The sequence below is a fragment of the Pinus tabuliformis genome, chromosome J (genome assembly GCF_031772625.1).
Source record: "Pinus tabuliformis cultivar Carrire ecotype Pingquan chromosome J, CPIR1, whole genome shotgun sequence".
Lineage (NCBI taxonomy): Eukaryota > Viridiplantae > Streptophyta > Pinopsida > Pinales > Pinaceae > Pinus > Pinus tabuliformis.
In genome coordinates, this window is record NC_142295.1 from 404,868,192 (window position 1) to 404,878,043 (window position 9,852).

Below are 9,852 nucleotides of genomic sequence, written 5' to 3' on the forward strand. Positions count from 1 at the left end.
CACATCCAAATTGTATAAGTTATTCACACGAACCCCAATCTACTTCACTTGTCCAGTGGCTATATGTCTCAAGAATTATTTCCCTTTGCTAAAGGTCACATCATAACCATGGTCTCCCAAAACTAATATAGAGATGAGATTTTTCTTTAGACCTAGAACAAACATGACATCCTTGAGTCTGAGAGGGGATATAGACTCCCTCTAAAAGTTGATTGTACCATTCTCAGTCGCGGTGTACTCTGTCGTCCCCCAACTCAATATGCATATGGAGATATTTCTCCTCCAAGTCACTGAAAAGTTGTCTACACCCTGTCTTGTGGAATAATGCACTTGAGTCCAAGTACCACATGCTCCTCGTCATTGTGTTGGCCATGCATGCAATAAGGGTGAAGTCAATATTGAAATATGAAGCCAAGAACTCACCTGTTGCTCCTCCTAAGGTATTATTTATCTACTTTTTGTGTGGACACTTCATGGCATATTGCCCAAATTCATGACAATTAAAGCATTTTATTTTGGACAAGTCTTTCTTCTTGCCCCCTCGGCTAGATTGTAGCTTGGTTTGAGATTTATTCCCTTTTCCCTTCTTTCCCTTTCCAACCAATGAAATTTTTTCTTCATCCTCACCCTTGGATGAGGTTCCATCTCTGGTATTCTCCCTTATCTCCTCTTGTACCAAATCAGACCATAAGCATTCCCAATTCAATAATTTCATTAGGGGGCATGGAAATTGGTAATTTTCTTTACAAGAGTTGATATGTTTTATTGTGTTATATTTTTTAATCAATATGTAAGTTAATGCACCTACCAAGCCCTTGAGGCTAGAATAGTGAAGGTAGAGTCAATAGGAAAATCAATAGTTAGATTTGTATTCAGAACATTTGGTCACACCCATATTTCATATTTTTTGTTTTATAAAGCTACCCAAATTAGCCACAACATTTTCTAATAAAAATTAAGTTGTTATTGTGAAGAAAAAATATTATTGTGGGATATATCCATGGATTGCATGTGAGGCAATGGTCTATGGACATAAGACCTTAAAAAAGGAAAATAATTTAAATATTCTTGGGAAGTGGGTACTAACACAAATAATGAGGTAGAAGACTAGAAGGTCTCACTATTGTAGAAAACGAAAGTGTATAGATTCATGTTGATTGGTGACTCCATGATTATCATACAAAGAGTCATTCACTATCAAACTCTCTCATCCAATATTGACGATGATGGACAATGTCATTAAGTGATTCTCATAGGTGACAAATATGACAACCCTAGGATAATTCCCCTTCATTGTAAATATTTCATATGTTTTGATTATAATTAAAAAGCCTGGGAATTGTGACACAAATTCTAGAGTTTGAGGTAGGTTTCTTAAGATTTGAAGGAAGCTAAACTGGTTTTATGACAACCATGGAAGGCTAGCAGGTGTACCTTAAATGGATGAGTTTGATAAATTAATTGAGCTGGAAAGAAAGACAAAAGGGCCATGCCTACATTGGATAAATCCACAAGGTAGACATGAAAAAAATTTAGATGTTTTGGTAGTTGGGACAACCTGAAGTCAACAAACAAGAAGTGGAGGGAGGAGTTGACACAACAACATCCCCTCGACCATGTGAAGTCAAAACCATCATGACCAAGCTGGGAGAAGGTTACAAGGAATGTATGCCCTTGCAACCATAAAATAGTTGCAACTGTGTAATGGAGGAGATATCATCATAATTCATGCATTAGGGAGGACAACATTATGAAAAATGCATTTTATTTCTCATGCATAGGGAAGAGAGACCCCTTGGATATAGAGAAAACATAGAACACATGAGAGCATGATAAAACAAGAATATGAGATGAAACTCTTAGGATAGATAGACAAGAAATGACTGCGTCGTGGAGGAAGAAAAGCCATAGTGCATGGAGGCAAAGCAATAGAAAACTTTGTGATTCTATTAGAACACAGGGATTAGAGCCATCATTCGGTTAAGCATTATAGAAATTATGGTGAATAATTGTAATTTCTCATGAAATTTTAATCTAAATTACAAGACACAATCCTACTCTATTGCTTTGGAGAATTCAATTCACAATTTAGAACATCAATTATAAGCATGCAAATATAAATATCACACATGCACACAGTATTTTTCCATGGGAAAGCAATCTGCTAAAAACCCCTTTGCCTTCTTGCATTAATCTCATGAATAGAGATGTATTACAATTGCTAGCTCAATTTGAGCTCAACCTGCAAGTGAATAACCTATATATCTGCTCAATTGAACCCCTATTTCCTTGCGCAATTTCTGAGGAAATTGGGTCCGTATTATTTAGGAATTTCCTCCAAAATTATTATGCAATTCCCAAGGTTGATCATTTGATTGCATGAAACACCTGTAAACTCTAGACTAGTCTACAATTGATGTTACACTGCCTTGGAATCTCTATTACAGTTGCGGAACTCGAATTCTCTGCATGCACTAGCTATTTTGGGTTGATTGATCATTTAACTGGATGATCACTAAGTTAGATTGTTGTCCCACTGCACAACTGACCTTCCACTAGTTCCTCCAACAGTTAGAACTAGTTTAACTGAAAACAACTTGAAATAATTGACCTTCATTGCTACAAATTAGCAATCACACATGCTTAACAAAGCTTCAAGCCCTCTAACTCGAATTTACTGAGTAAAATGAGTGACACAAGCCATGTCACACATGTTAACTATATCCAAGTTGTGTGTTGATGTGGAAATTTGATTTTTTCTCAATTTGACCAAGGCAAAATCAAATTGACACTTTCTTGCTGCATCTTTCAACAACCCCTCTCAATAAGAAAGGGATTATCAACCACCCCTATCCTGCACCTATGGAACTCACACTTCCCTTTTGACAAATCCTTTTTCAAGATGTCAACATCTTGTTCCTCTATCAGAATGCATTGTAGAAACATTATCTGCCTCTGCACATAGTCTCATAAATGCTGATACCATATATCTATATGCTTGGATCGATCATGAAATACCATATTCTCAAATAGCTTGATGCAATTATGACTATCACAATAGATCACAGTTGGATCCATCGTCTGACCAGAATCCCACAAGTACTTTTTCTCATCTAGATCCCCTCACATGTTGTTTGACTTCCAACCATGTATTCTTCTTTGGCCGAGCTGAGTGCCACAGATATTTACCTTTTTTTGTAACAGGAAATCATTGTGGACCCAACGCTGAAAATCCCACATGATGTACTCTTTCAGTTGGATGGATTTCCTTCCCAATCTGCATCTATGAAACTACACAGTTTCACTCCCTATGTTTGTGTGTACCATATTCCATATTGGGTAGTGCCTTTAAGGTACCATAAAACATTCTTAGCTACCTTCCAATATAATTTGGTTGGAATAACAATAGCTTGGATCATTTGGTTGACTGCATAACACATATGTGGTCTGTGTTCACAAGATACATCAGTGAACCCACTAGTTGCCGATAAATGGTAGTGTCCACCTCTTCACCTAAAGTGGCATCCCCCTTCCTCTAGTTGGTTAGTAGAGGTGTCTTCATGGGTTTGTAAATCTTCATGCAGAATATTTTTAGTATCTCATTTGCATACTTGCCTTGAGAAAAAAATAGTTCCACGTCGCCTTGCCATACTTCCAACCAGAGTAAGTAGTGCATGAGACCCATGTCCTTCATCCCAAATTCCCTTGCAATATTGGATTTGTTATCACCCCAAGAAACTCTCCTAGGTTGTATCTCAGAGATGCTCAAGAACATTACAAACTCAACAAAATGTTGGAAATGGATGAATGGAAGGCATGATGCATATTCAAGCTAGATAACCACTTCTACTATGCTTAACTCCAAACATGGGTGAACACCCCCAGACTACAAGGCTTTAGACCACCAATTACTCACAGTTTGAGGATTAAGTGAACATGGAGAATACTGACCACACCAGTAGATGCACAAGACCATGTGATGGCTGGTTGCAACCAGTAAAGAGGTCTGCAAATCTATTTCCTAATGCACAGACAGGATGACAGCTCTCTGACACTAAGTAAACAGAAACCTGCATAGCACATTCAATGATACATACTAGATTCTAACACAGAGGTGGGATGACAGCCCCTCCAATGCTAAACATCAAGAGCACATGAAAAATACATAACAGGCACAACCTATAATAGAGTAGAAATGGAAAGTGAGCAATTAACAGCAAGAGAAGCCTGTATTAGCTAAAAATGAAGACCAGACACTGCAAGTATCACAGTAGTTACAGTCTCCAGAAGTTTATCCTTACATCAAAACTACAACCATCAACCTTCATCACATCTTGTTTCTGGGTATATATAGAGGTTGATTACAAAAATACTCTGCTATTCTATACGAGGAAGGGTCATAATGGACCACCAACCACATTAACTATCTAAAATGGGCCTCTGCTGCAAACTGCATGCTTTAATGAACAAAATTGGCCTTTCGAGATACTCTGTTGTCCTTCTCGTGAAGGTGGGGTGTCGTATGGAAGAAGTTCCATAACTGGTAAATGTTGTAATCTGCTCAAGGTTGTCCTTTTTTTCTTCTTGGCCATTCTTCCTGTTAAATGCATTCATTGGGGAGTAACTGCGCCAGGTACATAAATGCAGGCCACCTTCATCCTTCGAGATTCTGGAATGGCTATTGGCGAGCACCGTGTGAGCAAACTGAGGGGGAGATAGGTCGTCGGATCGCGTAGATCAATGGCGGGAAATAGTTGGCGGAGGATATCGGGCGGAAGCGGGGCAGACGATCGTGAGCCGTTGGATCGTGGGCGGACAGATCCGACGATGATCGGGCAAAAGACATGCATGAGGGTTAACGTGCGGGGACAAGTGAGAAGGCAGTAAGCAGTATTTCCTGCACCGCTTACGGGGGTCGAGCGGTAATCGTACGTAGGGTAGTGATTCCATTAGGATTGTGATGCGTGGCGGATGGGAAAAGGTCAATACCACTTTCCCCACGAGCTAACGTGCGGGCAACTTGTGGCATCGGGAGGAGCGAACGTCGTTAGATTGTGGTGAACGCGATCGCCGGTGGGAAAAGTAAACTGGGTTTAATGAGCAGGGAAAGCAGCGGAGACCGTCAAATATTGATGAAATGATCGAACGGTGTGGGTTTAATCGCACGGGTTACCGTAGGAAAAGGCGCGCGGTCATGCTACCGTGGTTACATGGGTTTAATCCCTAGCGCCTAGGGGCCGAAAGAACATAGGCTTTCACAGCAATTTAGAGGCGAAATGGGGGAAAACACATGTAGCGGGGGGCTATGGGAGTACATAAAAATGGAAGAGCAAGAGAAGAACAACTTATGCACATCCTTTTTTGAGAGAAAACGACCCGATCAAGCCTATATTTGATCCTCGAAATGTTGAATTGGATAGCAGAGCTAACACTGGCTCCTTCTGGGGATGAGATCCTCCCTGTGAGGTCTCAAGAACCTGCAGATCAATGCCTTTCCAATGAAAACAAATTAGCAAAATTCCTAGTGTTCCATTGGGCATGGAGTCTGACTAAACCTATACTAAAACTGATAAAATCAAATATTTACAACTTTAAGGCCCAAAGACCTTAAACAACATAAATTTTCAAAAAACGCCCATTAACTAGGCCATCAAAAACTGCCTCTCCTCCCATACTTTTCAGTATGAAGGTATTGTTCCCTTGAATCTGAGAAATGATGAAAGGCCCTATCCAGAAAGAATCAAACTTCCCATGATTTCCTTTCTTCTCTTTCAGTGCATCCCATTTCAGAACCAAGTCTCCAACTTGAAAATTATCTGTATTTGTCCTTTTGTCAAAAGCTTCCTTGATCTTTTTCTGATGTGCTGCAACCTTTTCAACCAGCTGTTTTCGGATTTGATGTACCTCTGCCAAATCAGTGATCCTTTTGGCCATGTCTTCTTCCTCATTTTGTTCTGTTTGCAGGAACTTTGCCACGGGGAGAGTTAGCTGAATTGGGAATACAGCCTCAGTGCCATACACCAGCTTGAATGGAGAATTCCCTGTGGATTTCTTAATGGTCACTCTGTCAGCCCATAGTGCATACTTGAGCTTAGAATCCCAATTCTTTTTGTTGTCCTCCAACAGATTTTTAATTATCCTTATCAGATTTTTATTTGAAGATTCTGCTAGACCATTGCCTTGAGGATAATATGAGGTGGAATGAACCAGCTTAATGCCCATTGAATCACACATATCCAACAACTCTTTTGCCCTGAAGGCTACTGTGTTATCTGTGATTAATTTATGTGGGCAGCGAAATCTGGTAAAGATACCTTCAATTAAAAACTTCATGACCACATTATGATCAGCCTTCTTGGTAGGGATTGCTTCAATCCACTTAGTAAAATAATCAGTGGCTACTAATATCTATCTGTGTTGGCCACTAGAATGTGGATTGATCTCTCCAATAAAATCCAAGCCCCACTGCTGAAAAGGTCCTTTTGCATGTATGGGTTTTAAGGGCAAGGACTTCAATTGTTGTTTCCCTTCAAATATTTGGCAATTGTCACAAGATTTAACAAATGAAAATACATGAGAAAATAAGGAGGGCCAGTAATATCTAGCTCTGAGGATTTTATGGACTGTAGTCTTTCAATAATGGTGCCCTCCACACATGCTGGAATGAAACTACTGCATGACTTCTATAGATTGTTCTTTGTCCAGACACCTCAAAAGCACTCCAGATGGATCTCTCCAGTACAGCAGATTTTCATGGATACAATATTTTGCTGCCCTGAGTTTAACATTTCTGACTTGACTTTGAGTAAGGCCTGGAGGGATTTCTAGCTTCAGCAAGAATTTAACTATTGCAAAATACCAATCACAAGAAGCTAGATTTTCTTCCACTGACTGCTTTCTCTCTAGTTTAGTTGCTTCCTCTTCTTCATCTGTCTGACCAATTTGTGCAATTGTGCACAGGAAATCTATATCCAATGATCTACAATTTTCTTCAGCCAAAAACTTGGCAAGACCTTGACCTCTGACCAGCTTGGTGGGCGTTAATTCTATATTAAATTCATTCAACTTTACAATCCATTTAGCCCTTCTTCCATCAGCATCAAGCTGTGTTAAGACATCTTTTATTGCAGCAGAGGGTACATATGCAATAATCTTGAAATGCAGAATGTAAACTCTGAAAGCTTTCAAAGATTTGATAAGATCATATGCTTGTTTGGCAATAATGTCATACCTTAGTTCAACATCCCTTAAGTTTTTGCTGAAAAATGCCATTGGATGCTCTAAACCTTCTTCATCTACTTGCAATAACACTGTTGCAAGGGTGTCATTGGAGACAAAAGAAAATATATGGAACTCCTTGTTGTAATTTGGATTTATTAAAGTGGGAGCCTCCATAATAGCCTTCTTAATGGACTCAAAGGGTTTTCTTGCCGAATCAGTACATTTGATTTCTAACCCCTTCTTCAACATGGAGGTAATATGCTTCACCAATTCTGCAAAATTTGGTATAAACCTCCTTACAAAATTAATTTTGCCCAGAAAGGACTGGATATCCTTCTTTGATCTCAGGACAGACAAAGTCCATATTGCTCTTACTCTTTCTGGGTCAATTCGGACACCCGCAGTAGAAACAACATGTCCTAACAACTTGCCTTATTCTAAAGCAAACTGTGACTTTTTGGATTGACTGAAATCCCAAACCTCCTGCACTTCAGGAACACCTTTTTCAAATGCTACAAATGGTTTTGATGGCTGCCAGAGTATAATGTTATGTCATCAACGTAGATAAGGACAAATTTATCCTTCTCTCCCACAAATGCTATATCCATAGCTCTCTGATAGGTGGCTCCAACATTCATCAACCCAAAAGGCATCTTGGCATACATAAAAGTGCCCCAAGGAGTGGTGAATGCAGTCTTCTCTTGGTCATCTGGATGCACAACAATCTGATTAAACCCTGAAAATCCATCCAAGAAAGACATTACTTTGGCCCCTGAGACCTTCTACAGCAAATGCTCCATCTTGGGTAGAGGGTAGTTGTCTTTCTTAGAGCATTTGTTTAAGTTTCTAAAATCAACACACAGTCTAATTTCTCCACTTCTCTTCCTCACCACTACTAGGTTGGCTACCCACTTGGAATATCTAAGAGGGACTATAATCTTGGCAGCGAGCAACTTTTTAATTTCTTTTTCAATCAGAGGGAGGAGCATAGGATTTATTGGTCTTAGGTTCTGCTTGAAGGGGATGATATCTTTCTCTAGAGGGATTTTATGCTAAATAATCTTTTTATCATAGGTTTTCAGGTCACTATATTCCCAGGCAATCACATTAGTAAATTGCTTCATTAATTTTCAGTATTCAAAACTTTGGTCAGCAGACAAGTGAGTGGACAAATTTATGTATCTAGGCTGACCTGGACTCCCTATATCATGCTTATAGACTGCAGATTGATCTTATTTTTGGGCAGCCTTGTAAGGTACATCATTTTGGTCAAACAGTCTTTCTAGAGGAATTAAACCCTTAGGAATATGATTGTTGGGAAGCTGGACAATGCTATCTTTGCCAATTTTGTTTCTAAGCTGGGATTTGGGGCTTTGTTCCAAGGCTTCATTTTCTTGGTCAATTTTCATTTCGGAAAATTCATCAATGACTTGCAGAAACCTATTTATCTCATCATCATCATCAAAAACTTTCCAATGTTGGACATTATCAGGCAAGGATGGCCTATATTTCATTTGGACTTCATAAACTAGTCTGGGAGACATGGGAGGAATAAACAGACTAGCCGACACAACAAGGGAGTCAGCAAGCTGATTTTTGGCTCTAGGGATATGTGAAATACAGAAATTATCAAAGGAATCTTTGAGTCTCCATACCTCATCTCTGTATGCTTTCAGCGTTGGGTGCTTTGCCTGAAATGTTTTATTTACTTGCTGAATGATCAGATCAGCATCTCCAAACACCTTTATGTTCTTGATTTCTCTATATTTTGTTGCCTTAAGGCCCAATAGCAGAGCCTCGTACTCTGCTATATTGTTGGTGACTTGAAAAGCGAGCTTAAAAGACGGATGTGTGCTTTCTTTCTCTGGAGATACCAGCACCACCCCTGCTCCTGCAGTCTCCCTGGAACATGCTCCATCAAAGAACATCTCCTAAACCTGACTTCCTTGCTCTTCTTCAGCCTGAACTGTTGGTTTCCTGATCTGCATTGAGGCCTTCTGAGATTCTTCTATTTGGACGATACATGCTCCAAAACCAGTGTCCACAGCATAAATGGGATGATTGGATGGATTCTTTTCATCACTGATGATGTATGCCAACTGTGCTTCCCTGTACAATCTCCTGCTTTCTCCTCCAAAAACTAGGACAGTGGCATAAGATAGATCATTCTGTAATGTCCCACCTAGTTTCTTAACCCATCCTCTGGAAAACAGCATGCCAAACTTAGGAGGGACATCTGCTACCACAATATCCATCATCATACTCTTCATAGGCAGTTGAGTTAAGGTAATGGCCAGCTCTTTGATTAATCCTAGGCATTTCACTTTCCTTGAATCAAAATAGAATAAATCATGATATGGTCTAGTGATATCAAGGCCTAACTTCCATGACAGCTTTAGGCATCAGATTGTGGCTGGCCCCTGTATCTAGCAGGCAGTTGTGGAGGATTTTGTCATGAATGGTCAAGGAGACATAAAATGATGGAGAATTATTATCAGCATGTTCAATCATAGGGCTAAGCACAACAGCAGGCTTATCATCTTGCAAATTGACAGAGTCAGTGGAGATTTGTGTGGTTTCTAGCTCAAGAGCTTCAAGGATAGGCTTTCTAAATACTTCACTCTTGACCAA